We start from the raw sequence: 22,832 nt of genomic DNA, 5'->3' as shown, positions 1-22,832 counted from the left end.
TTAAAAAAAAGATATTTCTTGGGGCACCTGGGTGGCTCAGTCGGTTAAGTATCCGACTTCAGCTCAGGTCATGATCTAGTGGTTTGTGAGTTTGAGCCCCACATCAGGCTATGTGCATACAGCTCAGAGCCTCCTGGAGCCTGCTTCGGATTCTGTGTCTCCTTTTCTCTCTGCTCCTCCCCCACTCACACTCTCAAAAATAAACATAAAAAAAAAGAAAAAAAGATACTTCTTCTCAGAAATATTCAAGTAATATAATTAACTAGCTTTTCCTTGAAAACATTTCCAGTATTCCACAAACTACTCCTTTTGTTTCTTTGTTTTGATGAGAACACCAAACAAAAAATTCATCTGCTCACCTTAATTCTTTCTTCACCTTCCAAAGAGTCCCTTCAGAAGTATACATTAATTGCATAGCTGAGCTGACCCTGCAGGTCTAGTTAGCAATTCCATTTGTTCTTTCTGAAATCGACACTGACAGAATTACACCTTGGAAGGATGAAAGGCAACACTTCATAGAGGTGATTGTTAAAATGCAAGTGTCTTAGTAGGAAGATGCAGGTGATTCCTCCCTGAACACTGGATACTAAGGATGGCTGGTAAATGACGCATAACAACAATGTTCCTAATTTCCCCTAATATAATATCTTCTATCTCAGTTTTACTCAGGGCTTGCTCTAGCCATGCTTCAGCCTTTCTTCAATAGGTTCTAATCTTAATTCCTCAATTGTTTCTTCTTTTCTCTGGACCTGACAAGAGACCAGGTTAAGTAGTATCTGTGCAGCCCCCATTTAATAGTATTACATGCTGAAAATATAAGGGGGGGGGGGGAGATCTTTCTGACCCCTCCTCCAGGTAAATTGCTCACTGTCAAGAAGCATTAAATTGACATTTTGGAGCAATTTCTCATTTTCATTAGCTATTAAAAAAATTGTTGACGATTCAATGGAGTCAACTCAGAGAGACCTAAACTTAGCCAATGTCTGTTAACATTATTTTTTTTTTAAGAGAAAACACAATTTAATTGACAGGTTAGATGGCATGAATGTAACAGTCTCTTGCACAAAGAAAGGTCATTTTCACAAGTGCTAAGCATTCATTTTTTGCATGTTGTTAGGTCACCTGGTTCTAGTAACATTTAGGAATCAGTGTTGTATTCACAAAAAATACACATGGCAGCTATAGTTGGGTCTAGCACTAATACAAAGGATGCTTAATACTGCTTATAGCCATTAATGGATGAATCTGATTAATGCTTTAAAAGGTGATAGAACTGGGGTGCCTGGGTGGGCCAGTCAGCTAAATGTCCAACTCTTGGTTTCTGCTCAGATCATGATATTGCTTTTCACGAGTTCAAGCCCCCCATCGGGCTCTGCAGTGACAGTGTGAAACCTGCTTGGGATTCTCTCTCCTGTCTCCCACTCTCTCTGCCCCTCCCCTGCTTACACTCTCTGTCTTCCTCAAAAATAAATAGACACTTAATAAATAAATAAATAAATAAATAAATAAATAAGTGATAACATTTTCATGTAAACCATTAACTCCTCAAATATTTCTTTTAGAACAGTCTCTTCTATGCTTCCAGAAATCAGAGTAACTGTATATTTCACACACTCATTCTCTTATCCTTATGTCAACTTCTTATAATCAATCTCCTCAGTCTCCCTGACCTGAATTCTGGAAAACTTCTTGAGTTATGTTCTTTCTTCAGCTTTGACTCATATGCTATGAAACGCACTCATAAAATATAAAGTTCTTAACCTCAGTAATCACTTTTTTTTTCTAAAAGTACTTATCTTTACTTCTAAAAGAAGTCTGCCTTCTTCTTTTTGGTGCCTCTTTATTTCCTCTTTATTTTGTTCTTTTCTTTTTTTTTTTAAATATTATCTATGTGTATTTCAATCTGTACCTGGTGTAATTGGTTTTATTTGAGATACCAAAACAGTTGTTAATTTTTGCACTGAATTTCATTCACATATACTTTTTCATTTGCTTCACTCCCTCATTTGTTTCTAATTTTTTGTAGATGTTTGTATTTAGAACAATTTAAGATTTACAAAAATATCATGAAAATAATAAAGAGTTCCCTTACGTCCCACACCAGTTTCCCCCAGTATTAACACCTGATCTTAGTATGATACATTTATCATAACTAATAAACCAATACATTATTATTAAGTCAAGTCCATACCTTATTTAGATTTTCTTGGTATTTCCCTAATGCCCCTTTTCTGTCCTGGCCATTTAGTGGTCATGATTCCTCGGGTTCCCCTTAGTTAGGTTAGTTTCTTAGAATCTCCTGAGATTTGATGACCTTAATAGATTTTAGGAGTACTGGTCAGGTGTTTGACGTTTGTCAGATGTTTTTGTCATGATAAGACCAAGGTTATGGGTTTGGGGGAAGAACCACAAAAGTAAGGTGACATTCTCATCACATTATATCAAAATTACATGCTATCAACATGATTTAACATTGTCCATGTCAATCTTGATCACCTGGCTGAGGTAGGGTTTGTTGGATTTCTCCACTATAAAGTAGTTCTTTTTTCCCCTCTCATATTGAAGTCTTTGATCTCAATTTTATGTCCAAGAAAAGTCATTGGTTTTCAGTATGTACAGATTTTTCTTCTTGTAAAAGAGAGAGTGATGACTCCCAAGCTCTTTATATGTTGGAGCTGAAAGTATAGTTTGTTTTTCATTTCCATCTGTAATGCTATCCTATTCTGTAGTGAGAACAGAATTAAGTTCAATGACTCTCGTGCCAGCATCTGATCCAGGTGGGCATAACTGCTATCTGATCTATGCCTGCTGTCACCAAGTTCTGCCACTGAAGTCCTTGCTCATCATTTCAGAACAGTGTAGTCTCCAACATAAATTCTGTGCACTGCTTATGCATGAAGAACACACCCGTGATGTGGTTAAGAATAACTCAGGAAAAGAAGGTCAGATGCCATTAGGTATAAGAATCACATGCAGTGCTTGAGATTGAATCAAAGTGGTAACTATTATGAAAATTAGGAACTCCTTTGTACAAACTGAGCACGCAGTTATAAACACTGATAATACAGGGCCTTGACCTGGAAATCCATACTCTAGCAAAATTTAAATCAAAAGCCATGCTGTAAATTTGCTTTTGCTCATCTATGCCTATTTATTTTATCAAAGCCACTAAACCAATTTTTATTAAAACTAACCATCTAGCTAGAAAATAAACTGATCATTAATTTGTGGGCAGGTAACCATATCTGACAAAGCAAATAGGATAGAAATTTCTGTTCTCCAACTCTTACTTTCTCAACCAGCAAGTGAAAATCTGCACTGATGAACTTGAACTACTGACCTGATATGATCTGTTTCTACTGAGAACAGAAAGAAACATTTAACATAATCCGTCTCTCTTTTGGTGGAGTAGGATTGCCTTGTCCTAAAGTTTTTATGAGATCCAACTATAGTCTCTCCCCCCACCCAATCCACACCCTCAAAAACATTTGAAAATTAGAAACACAGAAGTTATGGTCTGTGGGATGGCTTCTGTGATGGCCATGAGCCAGACATTCAATAATACTGTGTAGTGTCCACTAAAGTCATATTATGCTAAAAGTTTTACACAAATTGGCAAATGAACTCCCAATACTCATTTTTTTATCTTCATTTTACAGATCACAGTGAAGCATAGGAAAAGAATGTGCTCGGTGTCACAGAACTAACTAAAGGAAAAGCACGGTACGTTAAGTGTACAACACTAATTATATTATAATATCATTGTTTATAGCATTATTGTACATTATTATATACATTGTTTATTACATGATTGTTTACAGAGTCGTCAGATTTAGCAAATTAAAATATAAAACATCCAGTGAAATTTGCATTTCACATAAACAACATATACTTTTTGTCGTGTAAGTCCCATGTAATATTTGTGGTAGTTATACTAAAAAAAAAGTATTTGTTGTCTATATGAAATTCACATTTCACTGGACATCCTGTAATTTACCTGGCAGCCCTATTTGTTGATGTTGTTGGAGATGATGTTATCATCTCCATGTTGCAGATGAGAAAATCGGAAAAAATAAAAAAGTGTCACAGAACCATTAGCACTGTGCATTACAGGTCCAACATTGATTGTTTCCCAGACAGTTGAGACCAGAGCTGTGGAGTGCATACTTTAGGAGAATGGCTGAAACTTCATAGCCCCTCCCCCCGCCTGAGTTCTCTCAGGGTAGCAGATATTTCCTGGGTCAATGATGATTTCCCACAATGAGGGCCTGTTCTCTCTGCCTGAGAGTTCTCTCCAGCACCTCATGAGTGTCCAGCCTGCACTCAGATGCAACCTGGAAGGGCCAGAAAGGTAATGCCTCTATAGGCAACGTTCAAAAAACAAGAGAAAGGAGAAAAAAAAAAAAAGGAGATGCCTAGGTTCCCATTGTTCTAGAAGGTCACCTGTTCTAGAAGGTCACCTGAGCCATGGGATCCATCGTGATTACCTGCACACTAATACCCTCCACCTTCTCCTCCCTGCTTCAGCACCCGCCCCCCCCCATTCTCAGTTCTGCCTTCTCCGCACACTAGCTTCAACCTGTGTTAAATCCTGTCCCAAGCACTGCTTTTACAGGAACCCAAACCAAGACATGTGTCTGGTAAAAAAAAAAATTGCTAAGAGAGAATCAGGACAGCCATATCCCCACCGACAATCCTACTTCATCGAGACCTTGAAGAATTGAAAGAAAGTCATTGCTCGCTTCATAAGGAAGTATGGTTTATAGCAAACCAGCTTCAGATGGAGCAGAGAAAGCAATAAAGCTGGCCTTCCCTATATAGAATATTGGAGGCTTAGGTTCAAAGCAGAGGCAATTGATAGAAAATATGGGTCATGCCTAGCAGTCTTCTTAACCCTCATCTTTTGTTTTCATTACCACGCTCTCCCCCCAGGCCACAGATACGTGCTTCCCTGTCTCCTGCTCCGGTGTTCCTTTATAACAACAGATTCAATCTTTAGTTTCAATGAAATATTGATGTGGTCTCCTACAAGGGCAGCCCAAACTTTCATACTTTCTTTGAATTATGTGCAGGCCACGGTAGGGCTGCTGTTCCCCCAGGATGACCTCTTATATGCCTCCTCCAGGAAATCAGTTAATGTGCCTTCCAATTTCATGGGGCTGTTACTTTTATTGACATTTATCCTGGAAGCCAAAGAAAGTTACATGATCTCACTAATGACATAGTCACCCCATGAGATTGTGTAGGACATAAATATTCATTAGAACTAAGCCTTGTGTCTTCCTAAAAGTTGACTGGATAAGGTCAGTAAGAATTCATGTTGGAAATGTGTTCATCTGAACCAAATAATGAATCCATTTGTCATAATGATTAACATGGAGAGAGAGCAATTGTAAAGGAAAATATTTTCTTTTTATCGAAGTTTTATTTGCTTACAGTTTTTCTTACCAATCAGCCACTGAATTCATCTGTATGATAATTGCCAGAAATTCAGAAGGAATTTGATACCTTCTCATAATTTATAGACTTTTAAGTTTTTTGATGAACCCTATTTATCACTTGTTAGTCCCATCCTTGAAACATGGTGAAGGGGGATGTTGTGTTTTTATTGAAAATTGTCTACTTTTCCAAAGATTCTAAAAAATCATTTTTATAGTCTTTAGCAGTGTTTTATGAGGGAGAAAGGTGATACCAAAATGCCATGTTGAGAACACTTCAGCAGCGTTACAAAATCTAATTAATAAACCAATGTTGAAACTGTATGCTTTTTAACAAAAGAAATGTCTTTCTACTTGAGTCATTTATACATTTCTGCTGTGACATTTTTAAAGTTTTTAAAGTCTAAAGGTTTTAAAGTTTCTTAAATATCTCTAGCCACATGCTTAAATAGCTTGCTCACTGTCATGCACATTCTCTCTCTTGCTTTCTATCTCCCTGAAAAAGCAAAATATGCATCTGACAATAATCAACACTATATCATGCCATTTCGAAATGATCCTATATTTTTGCTATGAAGTGCATATCTATTATTCATAACCAGTTTTGAGACTCTGAAATATGTGCTAAAGCTTTTTGAGCCAAGCTTAACCCTGTTTCAAGAAAAAATATGCACTCGGGAGAAGTAAATATGTTCAGCTGATTTTTAAGAGGGCTATGATTTCCAAGCTTAGAATATATAGAATCAAGACTTAATGTTATCATATGCAGAATCAAATGGAGATTGTGGAGAGAAACAGGAAGGCTTCCTAAATGATGGATATTCATTATCTATATTATGATCCCAAGATTCTCCTTTTTCTCTACATTACAGCATTTGAATTCCGCCATCCCTCAAGGGAATTCTTCCCTCTGAAATATGTGACTAATTGTCTGGAAGTGAACAGACAAGTCTGATTTCAACCTCTATTTACCTTAAACTGTATCCATTACCTATTGTTCAAACGCTGCCACAACTATTGGAAGGTAGAAACCTGAATTTGTAATGTCATAAAAATCCGTTACTTTTTCCGCACTGGATAGTATACATGATGGATATTAACATGTTAATATGGATATTAATTATCCCATTCCACGTGGTGTCCATGACACTATAAAAGTTGTTTTTCTCCCATCTGATTCAACGAATTAGTGAAATATTCTTAGATGACAGTGTAGACACCACCAGTGCACCAGGGAATGTTGCCCTTTTTCCAAGTCATTACTGATCTGCCTTCTGCTCAGTGTTACATGTACAGCACAGCCACGATTAGACTGGCTCCATTTAGCCACCTTACAGCTAAATTACACACTGGAACTAGCAGAGGACATAAAATTATGCAGGTCACTGCATTCGGGGGAGAGAGGGGCACCAAGGGAGAGTAGTATGTGGAATTCCTAGGAAGACTCACTTCAAGGAGTAATAACAAAAAATTTGATTTTTTTAAACCAATGAAGAATTTGCAGTCTATGAAGGAGAAAGGAGATGGTCTCCACAAAACAGAATAAGGATTACCCCCTTCCTATTTGTGGAGCTGAGAAAGAGGATCCTCTTGACCAGTGCTATGCTGGAACCAGGTTGGACTTGCTCAGCGAAGTCAACTGTGTGCCTCTCTTCCCAACTCTATGTTCAGTATCATCACACTGGTAGCTGCAAATTAGCATGGTGGGAGTAGAGTTGTCCCCCGAACCTGGGGATATGTTCTGAGACCCCTTAGTGGATGCCTGAAGCCACAGATAGCACAGAACCCTACACACGCTAAATCCTTCCCTATGCAGATGCACCTATGATAAAGTTCAGTTCATAAATCAGGTGTAATAAGAGATTAACAACAATAAATCATAATGAAATGCAGCCATTACAATGATATACTGAGATAAAAGTTATGTGAATGTGGTCTCTCTTTCAAAATATCTTATACCGTACTCACCCTTCTTGTGATGATATGAGATGAAAAAAGGCCTACGTGATGCGATGAAGCAAGGTGAGTGACGTAGGTACTGTGACTATTGACTTTCTGCCAATTTGTCAGAAGGAGGATCATCTGCTTTCAGATAGCGATTGACCTCTGGTATTTGAAACTGTAGAAAGCAAAACTGTGGGTAAGGGGAGACTATTGTATTTCTACCACGGAAATTGCGAAATGCTACACATCAAGGCATTATCTCCAGGGAGCTGGTTGTTACACACTTACCAGCACACCTTTGCTTTCATTCAAGGGTTTAGTTGATGAGTTAACTACCTGGCAAGTGTTGGCAGGATGCCCTGGCACAGGTGTTCGAGATACGGTTGTCTGGCACCTGATAGCTTTCAAGTAGCTTTCACATGGGCTACTTATCCATGATGAGGCAGTCATCAAGTAAAAGCACTAAGTCCACCATTATTTTACCCATTCAGAAATTTTATTATGTTTATCAGAACACAACCTCTTTGAGTTCGGTTACTTATGTTTAAAAATGGCAAAGCAGCCATTTGAAATGTATGGTGTCAACAAAATTTGATCCTTTCCCCTGAATTTACAGATAACCATTTGTTTTGGCAAAATATAGACCAGGGTAGAACGTATCTGCTCACACTCGTGGATGAAGTTTTTTATCGTTAAAGGATGTGCATTGCTTTTCTCTTACGAATCCGATATGCTTGTGAGTGGTAATTGTAGGTGGCAGATTTAATGAACTCAAATGCATTTGAGAAGGTTTGAGAAATGCCCATACATAGTCATACATAGACTGTCTAAAGAACATCATTAGATAACTTCAGCATTAACCGGTGCAAACATCCACCCAGTTCACTCCAGGTGCGACCTACAGAAACAGGAAACATTTGTCCAGAGCAACACTCATGGAACATGATCTAACTTTTATAATTATGAGGAAAAATAAACAGATTTAAAAAGAAATACACTGTTATAACTGTTATAACAGTTTTGGTTCACTGCCAAAGTGAGGGAAGGTACACATACCCCCTGCCCACCCTACCACACGGCCTCCCCCACCCCCATCAACATCCCCCACCAGAGTGGTACATTTGTGACCTTACATGGACACACTATTATCACCTGGGGTCCATAGCTTACATTAGGATTCACTCTGGGGGTTGTACATTCTTTGGGTTTGGACAAATGATATAATGACATGCATCCACCATTACAGTATCATATAGAAGAGTTTCACTGAACTCCAAATCCTCTGTGCTTCACCTACTCATACCCCCTGACCCCTGGCAAACACTAATCTCTTTACTGACCCTGTAGTTTTGCCTTCTCCAGAGTGTCATACAGTACGTAGCTTTCTTAGGCTTCTTCTTTCATTTGGTAATAACCACTTAAGGTTCTTTCATGTCTGTTCATGGTTTGCTAGCTCATTTCTTTTCCGTGCTGAGTAACGTTCCATTATCTGGATGTACCACAGCTTATTTATCCCTTCACGTATTGAAGGATATATTGGTTGCTATCAAGTTCTGACAATTATGAATAAAGCTGGTATAAATACCCACGTGTTGGTTTTGGGGTGACATAAATTTTCAACTTATTAATATATTTTAAATCAGAGATGGAGCACCTGGGTAGCTCAGTGGGTTTAGTGTCTGACTCTTGATTTTGTCTCAGGTCATGATCTCACAGTTCCGTGAGTTCAAGCCCTGCATCAGGCTCTGCACTGACATTGCAGAGCCTGCTTGGGATTCTCACTCTTTCTTTCTCTACCCCTCCCCGCTCAAAATAAATCTCTGATTTTTTAAAACTGGAGATATTTGGCAACTATACCCTGCTGAGCACGTTATGCGCCTTATAAAAGATTCTCCTTGAATATATTTGATCCAGATTGTGCAAATACACTCTGAAGAGTTCTATATGTGACACTATTGCTGCACAGAACTCTGATCTTGAAAATTTCATTCCCCATATTCAGTCTTTGTATCAATTCTTAGAAAATACCAAACTCTTTGCTGTCAGAGAGACCTGGAATTTGCCATTTCCTCTGCCTGGAACACTATTCCCTTGACTCTTCCCAGAACTTCAGCCCTTGACTTCTATGTCTCAGCCTTAATGTCTCATTTCTAGCAGAACCTGCCCAGGCAGCTCTAGGAGGTGGTCTGCCCTCACATACTCTGTTATTATTGATCACTCTGCCCTATTTTCCTCATAGCATTCAATTGGACTTAACAAAAAAAAGGAATAAACTACACACTTTTTAAAAATAGAGATTTAAAATTTGCCCAAAGACTTATTTCTAATGAGGCTTGAGCTAACAAACCACAAAAGCAACTAGTCCAAGATCAATACACTGGTGTCCTATGGGTGATGTTCATCCTGTATACATGAGGACAACTGTAAAGTTCATTAAAGTATTGAGATCTGTTTCTACTGGTTAGTAAACAACTTCTGTCCTTAGCCCCACCCTCTCACACACCTACCACCCTGGGTGCTCCACCTTGCCAGGGACCCCTTTGGCTCTCCCTATGATCCTGCAACTACAGAGTTAATGCCCACAGTCTCAGCAACCTTGAACCATACTTAAAGGACACTGTTCATTTTATTGATGGGTTCCGGTACCTTTCAACTCCCCAGAGTCTCTCCTCCTGGGCTCCATCGTTGATTTCCTCTCTTCAGGGCTACCAAAGGCCATCCTTTGACCCAGCCACACCTCTAACTCACTCGTAAGACACTTCTGCAAAATACCTCAGGCTGGAAACACACAAGTTTGCTTATCAGCCCTTTCCAGTGACAAATACCAATCCCCCCATCAACAGGACAGCCCTCCTCCCGTGTAATCTTCTAAACTTTGCAGCACATTAAAATCAGCTGGGCAGCTTTTATTAATTCCAATACCCAAGCCACACCCCAGATGGATTGATTCAGAATGTTTGAGGACTAGAGTCAGCCATGGGTATTTTTGTTTCTTCATTTCAAGTTTTTATTTAAATTCTAGTTGGTTAACATACAGTGTCATATTCGTTTCATGAGTAGAATTTAGTGATTGAATTTACATGTAACACCCAGTGCTCATCACAACAGGTGTTTTCCTCAATACCCATCACCCATTTACCCATCCCCCACCCACCTCCCTTCCACCAAACCTTAGCTTGTTTTAATAGTTAAGAGTCTCTTATGGTTCCCCTCCCTCTCTTTTTTTCCCTTCCCCTATGTTCATCTGTTTTGTTCCTTAAATTCCACCTTTGAGTGAAATCACATGGTATTTCTTTCTCTGAGTCATGGGTATTTTTTAAAGATCTACAGGTGGGGCACCTGGGCGGCTCAGTCGTTTAAGCGTCCGACTTCAGCTCAGGTCACGATCTTGCTGTCTATGAGTTCAAGCCCCACATCAGCACTGTGCTGACAGCTCAGAGCCCAGAGCCTGTTTCAGAGTCTGTGTCTCCCTCTCTCTGACCCTCCCCCATTCATGCTCTGCCTCTCCCTGTCCCAAAAATAAATAAACATTAAAAAGAATTAAAAAAAAAGATCTACAGGTAATTTCACTCTTCAGGCACATCAAATATGCCTTCTTAACCCAATTAACCTTTAAATCAGTTCATCTGTTTCTACATACTTGCTGGTTCACTCATGCTTTTTCACTTCATTATGCTTTGCAGATATTGTCTTCACAAATCTAAGGTTTATGGCAGCCCTGCATCAAGCAAGTCTCTCAGTGCCATTTTTCCAATAGCATTGACTCAGATTCTTTTTTGGTAATTCTCACAATATTTCAGACATTTTCATTATTATTGTATTTGTTATGGTGATCTGTGATCTGGGGCCTGTGATGTTACTATTGTAATTGTTTTGGGGTGTCATGAGTAGTGCCCATGTAAGACAGTGAATTTAATTGATGAATGTTGCATGTGTTCTGACTGCCCCACCACTTGGCCTGTCCCCTTCCCCTGTCTCTCCTCTCCTCGGGCCTCCCTATTCCCTGAGACACAAAAATATTGAAATTAGGCTGATGGATAGCACTATGACCTCTAGATGTTCAAGTGAAACAAAGAGCTGCATGTCTCTCACTTAATGTTTTTTCTTTTTTTTAATATGAAATTTGTCAAATTGGTTTCCATACAACACCCAGTGCTCATCTCAATCACTTTAAATCAAAAGCTAAGAATGATTAAGCTTAGCAAGAAAGTCATGTCAAAGGCTGAGATAGGCTGAAAGCTAGACAGTGCCAGTCAGCCAAGCTGTGAATGCAAAGGAAAAATTCTTAAAGGAAATTAAAAGTACTACTCCAGTGAACACATGAATGATAAGATAGTGAAACAGACTTAATGCCAACATGGAGAAAGTTTGAGTAGTCTGTATAGATCAAATCAGCCACAACTTTCCATTAAACTAAAGTCTGTTCCAGAGCATGGCCCAAATTCTCTTCAATTCTTTGAAGTCTGAGAGAGGTGAGGAAGAAAACGTTTTGAAGCTAGCAGAGGTGGGTTCAAGAGGCTCAAGGAGAGAAGCTGTCTCTACAGTATAAAATGCATTGTGAAGCATTAGGTGCTGACATAGAAACTGCAGCAAGTAATCCAGGAGATCTAGCTAAGACAATGAATGAAGGTGGCTGCACTAGACAACAGGTTTCCACTGTAGACAAAACAGCCTTCTATTAGAAGATGTCATTTAGGACTTTCATAGCTAGAGAGGAGAAGTCAATGCCTGGCTTCAAAACTGTAAAGGACAGGCTGACTCTCTTGTTAGGGGCTAAGGCAGCTGGTGACTTGAAGTTGAAGCCAATGTGCATTTATCGCTCTGAAAATCCTAGGGCCCTTAAGAAGTATGCAGCATCTACTCTGCTGTGCTCTGTAAATGGAACAACAAAGCCTGTTTACTAAATTTTAAGGCTACTTATGAGAAATAGTGCTCAGGAAAAAAAAAATTTTTTTTCCTTTCAAACTATGAGTCTTCACTGATAGTCACCCAAAGGTTCTAATGTATGTGATTTATGTTGTTTTCATGCCGACTAATACAGCATCCAATTTACAGCCCATGGATCAAGAAGTCATTTCTGCTTGTAAGTTCTATGATTTAGGAAATACATTTTGTAATGCTATAGCTGCCATAGATAGTTATTCCTCTGATGGATCTGGGCAAAGTAAATTAAAAACCTTCTGGAAAGAATTCACCATTCTAGAGACCATTAAGAGCATCCATAATTTATGGGAAGGGGGCAAAATATCAACATGAACAGGAGTTTGGAAGAAGTTGATTCCAACCCTCATGGATGATTTTGAAAAATTTAAGACTTCCGTGAGGATGTGGCAGAAATAGCAAGAGAACTGGAATTAGAAGTGAAGCCCAAAGATGGGACTGAACTCTAAAAGTGATAAATATAGAAGCACTGTTACCGGTTTATTATTTAGAAATACATAAAGGGATAGATATAAGACATTAAGGAAAGGACTTCGTTGATAGAAAGGAATATGGCAGGCAGTGTCTCTCTTTCCTTATAAGTCTTGTAATACTCTATTAGATCATATGAATTATCAATTGCTTGATACTTTTCTCATTAAAAGAATTACATTGTTTTTTAATATATGCTTGTCATGTAAATTTTGGCTACTAACCAAAGTTTCCCAGTTTTGGTTATCCTCAGAAATGCCTAATACTAAAGTTTTGGATGTCCTAGAAAGTTAAAGATCAAATCATTGAGCGTGGTAATGGGCTACTAAGAGGTAGCAAAGAAATAACTTTGCCGACAAGTATCTCACACTCATGTTCATCTACTTAAATATAATTGTACTTTCTTAAATGAAGACTGAAATGAGGTACCTAATAAGTATAAATGTATTGATGAGGGAAAGAGAACAAAATGTTTGAAATGGCAATTCTGGCAAAGATTCAAAATGATACCTCCAAGAGTGCCTGACAAAAGAAACTATCGATTGGCTCCTCCTGGGGGTGGTCAATGAATATGAAATGGATAACTGAATAACAGGATGTGAGTCAAAATTTGAATTTGAGGCTCAGCCTTCACAGATGTAAATTATTAAGATCTTGTTTTAGAACAGTGGCCGTGATGAGGTCCAAAAACAAATAATATCTAACACTTGTCTAGCACCTACTATGGATGTTGTAAATTATTAACGCATTTAGTCTTCACAACAAATACATATGGTAGACATGGTTATTATTGGCATTTTACAGCCAAGAAAACTAAGGACCTGAAAGTGTAAGTAGCTTTGCCCAAATCACATAACCAGTAAGGGGAAGAGCTGGGGAAGGAAAGGGGTAGTCTAGCACTAATGTCTGTGCTCATAATACTTCAACTACACTGGCTCTTGAATAACCAGACCTTTACCATTCAAGGTTTGTGGTTAACAGGGAAATAAAAAGAGAAATGCCTCCACCACCCAACAATCACCACACAAAAGAGAAATCCATGGTACTTAGGTGGGAGACAGAGGACAGAAAAAGAAAATGTTCAATAGAAGCAGAATATCAGAAAGAGTTATGACTCTCAGGTAGTCCACGGAAGGAAATTCAAATAAATGCTCTAAGAATACAAATCTCTGGATTTGGGGCAAATATAGAGCTTAGACAAGGAACAGACTAATAGAGGACGGCTAAATACAGAAATCCAAGTAAAAATATGATAATTCACACATGTTCTAAATTGAAGAAAGCTACAGTCTCTGTGTACTTTGTAACTGCCAACCACGCTTGTTTACAAAATAGGCCATACAGTGATAATTTCTCATAACCAGTAAAAAAATGAATGCCTTTACGAAACCTGATCTAGGAATATTTTATTGACTTGATAATGTGTTAGAACTGTGGGTTAGGGGTATCAGAAGAAAGTTATTCTACTGAAAAACTTGCAAATATAAGCACAAGTGATGTTTTAACATAGTGGAAATTTGGGCTACACAATAGTTGTAATTCACTTCTGCCAGTGTGAACTGACTTGATTACCAGTGTTAAAGTGGTAATCCATCATTTTTTAAATAAATAAAAAGACAGTTATTAACAGTAATTTTGAACATTTTTCCCTACTTTATCTTTTACCAAAGCATCCCCATAAGTAAACCAAATAATACATGTTTTAAATTTTTTTCTTCCCCTACACTTACTCTTGATGCTAACAGAGAAATAGTTGAGGAATTGATGGTTTGGGGGAAAGGATGGCAGTTACCACTGTGCCTATTAAATGGCAGACACATTACAATCCTCACACATATCCCTGGGGGGTCAACATTAGGATCTCTGTTTTATCATGATCAAGAGGTATAGCCAACTTGAGTTAAATCAGCATAGGGTCACCACCCAGTGTGGCATAAGAAATGACAAAAGGTCTTCCAGGAAGTGGTTCCATTCAGTTGTTCTGGAGATTATACTGTGCTAGAAGTCTCTGTGATTTATGATACGTGAGTGCCTTCTGTGCGAACCCTGCAAATTCAGAAGGGAAACAAATTTCTTCCCTCTCCCGTTGAAGCCTGCATCCTTCAGATTCTCAGCCTGTGATTAGATTTGGGGAGCAGAGTCCAGTACTTGGGGAGAGAGTACTATTAGGAGCAGGGAGGCTGAACTTCAGAGACCAGCTTTAGACCCAGCAGATGAATCACTATACACATTCAGTAAAAAAAGAAAAATGATTTCTGAGCCTGACTGTGCTTTCATCCCCTTCTTCCTCAGGTAGAGGAAAGGTAAATCCTGGATCCCACATACCAAGGGTTTTTCCTAGCACATCAAGCTTATGCCACAAAGAGTCTATTTATAAAAGTCAGGTCTAAGTTCCCAGCCCTTATTTTCCTTCTATGGCACCTCATTTGTACCATATTGTGTTTTAATTTTATGTTGACAAGTAAATTTGCATTTCCCTTACCAGACAATAAATAAAGGTATGAACCAAGTCCCATTTTCTGTATTCCCAGCATTTGGTACAATGTCTGATAAAGAGTGAGAGCTCATTATGTGTTTGGGGAATGAGTGAATGAATATTGCCAGCTTTGGTAAAAATGAGCTGCAAATTTTGGAAGATTCAGACTTCAAATCATAAGACCTCAGAACTATACCTGTGCACGTTAGAGGAGACAAGGTGACTGATAAATATTTTCAACACTTATTACACTAGACCCATACCAAGAGGAAAACAGTCTCAGTTACTTCAGTCTACATGTAGAATGGTCTAGGATAATGGTGAAGGCCATGAAATGAATGTTTGTGTCTCCTCAAAATTCATATGTTGAAATTCCTAGCCCCCTGTGTGATGGTTTTAAGAGGTAGGGCCTTTGGTAGGTAATTATTTCATGAAGATCCAGCCCTCATGAATGTGATTAGTGCCCTCATAAAGGGGCTCCAAACCACTCTCTCCCTCTTCTGAACAATGAGATGTTGGCAGTCTGCAAGTCAAAAATGGGATCTCACCAGAACCTAATCGTGTAATATCCTAATCTTGGACTTACAGCCTCCAGAACTGAGAGAAATAAATTTCTGTTGTGTATAAGCCACCCAGTCTATGGTACTTTGTTATAGCATCCTTAATTGACTATGACAATGATCGATAACAATACCCGTACCTTTGACCTAATACTTATATCTGTACCTATCTACATCTGTATTATCATCTATATCAATACAGATATAGATATCAGCATATATCAATGTAGACAGAGATACAAATATATACTAATATAGAAATATAGAGGTAGAGATAGAGATAGAGATTGGCATGAGGACCATTAAAAAACATAAGTATTTTATGTACCACATTTTTTACCTGTAATTATTTGCATTCTACAAAATACTATGACCCCAAAGTAAATCAGTAATGTATCATACATTTTTTGCTGGTAACCTGAATACTGTGATTGCTCAAATATTGATTGTGGAATATTTATTAAATAATAAAAATTAAAAATATATAAAACTAAAAATGATAAATATGGACTATTTGTTAAACCATGATAGTTTTTCTTCTTTTGCAGGATGATTGATTATTCACAAATGGTTTTAAACCACCTGTCAATAGAAATAGCTATCATTACAAATTAGCCAAAATTACAGAAACCCATTATGTTAAAAACAATAATTCACACGTACAACAACAAACCACCCCCAAATAACCTTTTGACCTACTTTCTAACTTTTCTCAAGGTGTGGCACCGAACTCTCATAAGGTAAGATGTTCGTTCCATTTTTTAGCTGTTTTAGGCACAAAATAAGAGTGAGTCACCTGAATTTCTAAATATGTTAAGACGAAAGGTGAGTGGCAAATTTTGCAATTATATTTTTAAAGGTGAGTAAATACATTTTGCTTCTTGGAAAGTTTTCCATTCTGTGTATGTACATTGTGAACCACATATTAAGTGTTTATAATGGAGAAGTTTCAAGGTCAAAACTACATATTAAAACAAAAGGGAGATGGATTAGGCAGTACACTCGGACACTGGAAAATGATGAAATAGCTGGGAAGTGCCTTTGAAACCCTCCCATGGCCCATCTCCAGCTCCTGGAGCCTCCTTCTCCCCACTCTGCAAATGTCCACGGTGCTCTCCAGCTCCCCAGTTCAATTCCATGCACAGTGTCCAGTGACCCCACGTGCCTAGCCCACTCTGAATCTCATTTCAGATTGAACAATAAGACCACTCCTCGAGTTTACAACTTCTCAAATGTGCCCAAAGATGCTGATATATTGATGGCTAGAAAACGGTATCAAGTTTCTCATTGGCATTCTTCTATTCAATAAGATAAACCATTATATTCTACAAAATGATGTCTAATTTTTAAAATATCCATTTTTCCCTACAGGACTCAGTACAGCTATTTTTATCTCGAATGGAAAAAAATGTGGCCCATAAAAACATTCACATTTTTTTTTTTAATTTTTAACGCTTATTTATTTTTGAGAGACAGAGACAGAGTGCGAGCAGGGGAGGGGCAGAGAGAGAGAGAGACACAGAATCTGAAACAGACTCCAGGCTCTGAGATGTCAGCACAGAGCCTGACACAGGGTTCAAACCCACAACCCGAGAGACCGTGACCTGAACCGAAATCAAGAGTCAGTCGCTCGACAGACTGAGCCATTCAGGTGTCCCAAAATGTTCACATTTTTTAATTGGCTTTCATTCAAATATAGATACAGATGAAGGTACAGAAGCAGACAGGTACAGGAATGGGTATATACGCATAGGCCTGGGTATAGGTATGGGCATGGACATAAGTACGGGTATAGATATAGCCATGGCCAAAGGCATGGGCTCTGGCATGGGCATAGGCATGCACATAGGTCTAGGCATGAATATAGGCATAGGCATGGGCATGGGCATAGGAATGTGTATAGGCACAGGCATAGACAATGGTATAGGCATAAGCAAAAGCATAGGCATGGGCACAGGCATATGCACAAACATGGACATAGGCGTACACATGAGTACGGGCATAGACATGGGTATAGGCATAAGCATAGGCTTGGGAATGGGTGGTAGGCATAGGCATAGGCATGAGTATAGGCATGGGAATAGCCATGGGCATATATGTAGGTCACTAGTACTCTACACTATTTTATTTTATTTATTTTTTTCAATATATGAAGTTTATTGTCAAACTGGTTTCCATACAACACCCAGTGCTCATCCCAAAAGGTGCCCTCCTCAATACCCATCACCCACCCTCCCCTCCCTCCCACCCCTCATCACCCCTCAGTTTGTTCTCAGTTTTTAAGAGTCTCTTATGCTTTGGCTCTCTCCCGCTCTAACCTCATTTTTTTTTCCCTTCCCCTCCCCCATGGGTTTCTGTTAAGTTTCTCAGGATCCACATAAGGGTTAAACCATATGGTATCTGTCTTTCTCTGCCTGACTTATTTCACTTAGCATAATATCCTCCAGTTCCATCCACGTTGCTACAAAGGGCCATATTTCATTCTTTCTCATTGCCACGTAGTACTCCATTGTGTATATAAACCACAATTTCTGTATCCATTCATCAGTTGATGGACATTTAGGCTCTTTCCATAATTTGGCTATTGTTGAGAGTGCTGCTATAAACATTGGGGTCCAAGTGCCCCTATTCATCAGCACTCCTGTATCCCTTGGGTAAATTCCTAGCAGTGCTATTGCTGGGTCATAGGGTAGATCTGTTTTTAATTTTTTGAGGAACCTCCACACTGTTTTCCAGAGTGGCTGCACCAGTTTGCATTCCCACCAACAGTGCAAGAGGGTTCCCGTTTCTCCACATCCTCTCCAGCAACTATAGTCTCCTGATTTGTTCATTTTGGCCACTCTGACTGGCGTGAGGTGATACCTGAGTGTGGTTTTGATTTGTATTTCCCTGATGAGGAGCGACGTTGAGCATCTTTTCATGACACTATTTTATATAAGGACTTCTCTTCTCCTCTCTATTCTCTTCTCAATTAAACCTCTCCTTTTCCTGGGTATCTGCTGTCAGCTAGTAGTATCAGAAAATGCTGTCAGAGATGTTCATTCTAAAAGCAACTCTAGTGAGAAATGGATATTTGATTTTGAAACAGCAAGACAAAATAAAGTCAGTCCCTTAGATTGATAGGTAGTGGGAAGCAGATACAGTAATGGGGCAGGTATCTTGCTGTTTAAATCAAACCTCACGATGTAAGTGGGAGCATTGGTGTATTACATAAATCCTCAACCAAGGGCCAGAATTACATCATTCTTAGCTGTCTATTCATTAAGAGCAAGGCCAGCCCCCTAGATTTTAAAAGATTGAAAATGAGGGGCACCTGGGTGGCGCAGTCGGTTAAGCGTCCGACTTTAGCCAGGTCACGATCTCACGGTCCGTGAGTTTGAGCCCCGCGTCAGGCTCTGGGCTGATGGCTCGGAGCCTGGAGCCTGTTTCCGATTCTGTGTCTCCCTCTCTCTCTGCCCCTCCCCCGTTCATGCTCTGTCTCTGTCTGTCCCATAAATAAATAAAAACGTTGAAAAAAAAAATTAAAAAAAAAAAAAAAGATTGAAAATGATAGGACATTAATAACCACACCTTAAGGAGAAAACATTATTCCTGCATATCAAATACATCAAGTCACCCACTAGCTTAGACAGGAGATTGCATTTGCAAAAAAAAAAAAAAAAAAATGTAGTTGGAATTGAGATTTTCATTTTGTACCTCTTTGTGAAAATGCAGATGGATTAACATTCATGGTCACTGAGTCCCGTTTCCATAGATATAGTTTGAGTTGTACCAACCAGGGACAGATTGTGTATTTTATTACTTTGTTTAAAATATCACTCAAACATTTTAAAAATATCCCAGCACTACAGAACATCCCATAAGAACATAATGACAATATTTCATCTATTTTAAACCATTTTAAGGTCCCTGTGGCATTAAAAAAAAAAAATGTGTACCTAGATTGTGATGCTGAAAGTCTATTAGTTGAGCTCAGCATGCTGGCCTGGCCTCCAGGGAACTCCTTAAAAAGCCAAATTTTTTTTTTTTTAATTTTTTTTTTTCAACGTTTATTTATTTTTGGGACAGAGAGAGACAGAGCATGAACGGGCGAGGGGCAGAGAGAGAGGGAGACACAGAATCGGAAACAGGCTCCAGGCTCTGAGCCATCAGCCCAGAGCCCGACGCGGGGCTCGAACTCACGGACCGTGAGATCGTGACCTGGTTGAAGTCGGACGCTTAACCGACTGCGCCACCCAGGCGCCCCTAAAAAGCCAAATTTAAATTAATGTGTAATCCCATTAGCATCCAGGGAAGAGTTAACCAGGTAACCAGACGTTTCATTTACTACAATTCTAAAGAGCCTTGGAAAAGATAGGGAGAATAAATGTTTTTGTCTGAGCTCCTGAAAAAAAGATACTGTTTTATTTGGTTTTACAATAGAGGATTATAGCTGAGAAGAAATTCAGTGGTCAGATAAATATGAAATTTCTGTTTTTCTTCCCTTCTGACTAGTAAATTTCTAGGGATGATGTTTTTATATTATTGTACTTCTCAGAACACAGAGTTTTGAATACTAAATACTTAATATATTATTGCAAATGTAATGGCATATATAAGTTGTTGATCTTTTATTTGGAATCTAGCACTGAGTGAATCTTAAATAATGACAGTGGTGCGCCTTTAACCCATATTGAGTATGCATGTTATTTGGAGGATGTTTTGAGGCATCCCCAATGGTCTTAAAAAATACATGTACATAGATTATAACCCTGAAAGTTCAGTGTATGAAGATAAGCTCATTTGGTTCAGCTAGTAATTCAATCCAGTGCGCTTTGGATATGTTAGGGAATAATACAGTCAAAACCCTCTGCTCTCACTCTTACTGGTGATGGGGTCTGAGAAGATGCACAGAAATAGCACCTTGCAAGGAGAAGGAAAAGGAGAAAGAACAGTCTCAGACCTCAGGTGGCCGAAGAAGAAAAAGTGTTTAGTGTCCACCATATCTTTATACTTTCAACAACATTTTCATCTATGGCACCACCCACCTTTCTGGCAAAGAAGCCACCTCCCCATGTGATTGGTAGGATGAAGGTGAAGGCTGGCAAAGATGAGTCTTCTCCATATGCAGTCATGTGGGCCACCCAGGATATGGAACAGAGGTTCAAGAGGCTGGGCATCACTGCCCTCCACATAGAACCCCAGTACACAGGAGGAAAGAAAATCAAAACCCCTGGGCCTGGATCATAGTCAGCCCTCAGAGACCTTGCCTGTTCAGGGATGAAGATCAAGGAGGACTGAGGATGTCACTCCCAAGCCCTCCAATAGCACCAGCAGGAAGGGAGATGGTCACCCTCTGTGAACAAGACTCCTCAAATTACTGTTTTCTGTAAATAAAGTGACTTCCTGTAGGCTTAAAAAAAATCCAAACCTTTTCTCTCTTATATCGCAGCAGAAGGATACAACCAATAAATAATAGATTTAATAAATGATTGTGTGGCATGTTCGAAAGTTGTAAATACTATGGAACAAAATCAAAAGCAGAACAAAGTAAGGCGATTTGAAATTTTGAATGGTAGGAGTATGGGCTGTTGTCAACTTGAAATATTAAAAGGAGTGGTCAAGGTAAGCCTCACTCATCAAGGTGAAATTTGAGCAAAGATTTGAGGAGTTAAAAAAGTTGGCCAAGCAAGTGGCTAAGGGCAGAATATTCCAGGCTGAGACAACATCCAGAGCAAAGCCTCCAAGGTAAGAGCATATCTCATGTGTTTGGTGAAAAGCAAGGGGATAACTGTGGCTCTGAGTTAATGGCAGCGGAGTAGGGTCATAGAAATGAAGGTTGGAAGGGTCACGGGGGAGCAGGCTAGATCATATAGAGCCTGACAAATGCTTGCATGAGCTTTTGCTTCGCTGAGTTTAGTGAAGAGCCATTGCAGAATTCCAAGCAGAGAAACAATCTACTAGGATGTAGGTTTCTGATGATTCCACTGGCGTATATAGGACAGACTACAGGAAGATGAAGATAAACACGGAGTGACCAATTAGGAGGCCGTTTCCATAATGTCATGACAGCTGATGGTGGCTCAGATTGGGGTGGAAATGGTTGGGAGGTGCTTAAAATTGGCCAAATTCTGAATATAGTTTGAAGTTAGAACAAAAGGACTTCTCAGTGGATTTAAAAAGGGTATGTGCTAGAAAGGAGGATTGACAATGACTCCAAAAGATTTGGCCTAGGCACTTCCAAGAATGAAATGTTCCACAATTCCATGGGTAATTGAGGAAAAGTACATGAAGGAAGTTAGAGGAGGAAGATCAGGAGTTTGGCTTTGGACATTAAGTCTATCTAGGATGAACGCAAATGAATTATTGGATCTGTGAGTCTGGAGCTCATGTGAAAGGTCTAGGCTGGAGGTTATCAGCATGCAGATAGTCTGAAAGCCACCAGCCTGGAGAAAATCAAGAGCTAGTGTGTGGACCAAGGACCAAGCTTGGTCCTCTTAACCATTAAGAGGTCAGAATGAAAAAGAACATCAACAAAGTTGCCTGGGAAGAAGCAACCAGAGAGCTAGGAGAGAAGCCATGTGTGGTGGGTATTCTTAGAATCCAAGTGAGGAAAGTGCATCAAGGAAGAATGATCAACTTTGTTAAAACCTATGATGGGTCAAGTGAAATGAGCTTGGAAAACTGGCCACTAAATCAAGTGACATGGTGCTCATTGGTTAATTAAAATGTTCATTCTGACAATGTTCACTATTTTCTTTATATTGCCATTTTGCCTTATAAGTGAAATTTACCTCCACCCAAGAGCTCTGTCCCTGACCTCAGCAGTTTCTTTCTTTCCTTTTTTTTTCTAATTGTGCTTCTCTTGTGGACAAGAGAATATTGGCTCTTAAATCTCTTATTTAATTCCCTATATTTGTGTTATATGCTCTCTCTGAATGTGCTTTTTAATGCTCACAATTTTTTAGATTTAATTTTCTCCACATTTTAATATAGATCTATGTTTGAAATTCACCTATGCTT

At 39.0% G+C, this 22,832-nt stretch overlaps 1 pseudogene; it reads left to right on the top strand.

The window, feature by feature from the left end:
* Positions 1-16,884: 16,884 nt before the first annotated feature.
* Positions 16,885-21,171, top strand: LOC147582051 (small ribosomal subunit protein uS11 pseudogene; annotated as a pseudogene).
* Positions 21,172-22,832: the final 1,661 nt, after the last annotated feature.

The sequence above is a fragment of the Puma concolor genome, chromosome B1 (assembly GCF_028749965.1).
Source record: "Puma concolor isolate L17-30 chromosome B1, mPumCon1.1.hap2, whole genome shotgun sequence".
NCBI classification, from domain to species: domain Eukaryota; kingdom Metazoa; phylum Chordata; class Mammalia; order Carnivora; family Felidae; genus Puma; species Puma concolor.
This window is presented reverse-complemented; position numbering and strand designations above follow the sequence as displayed.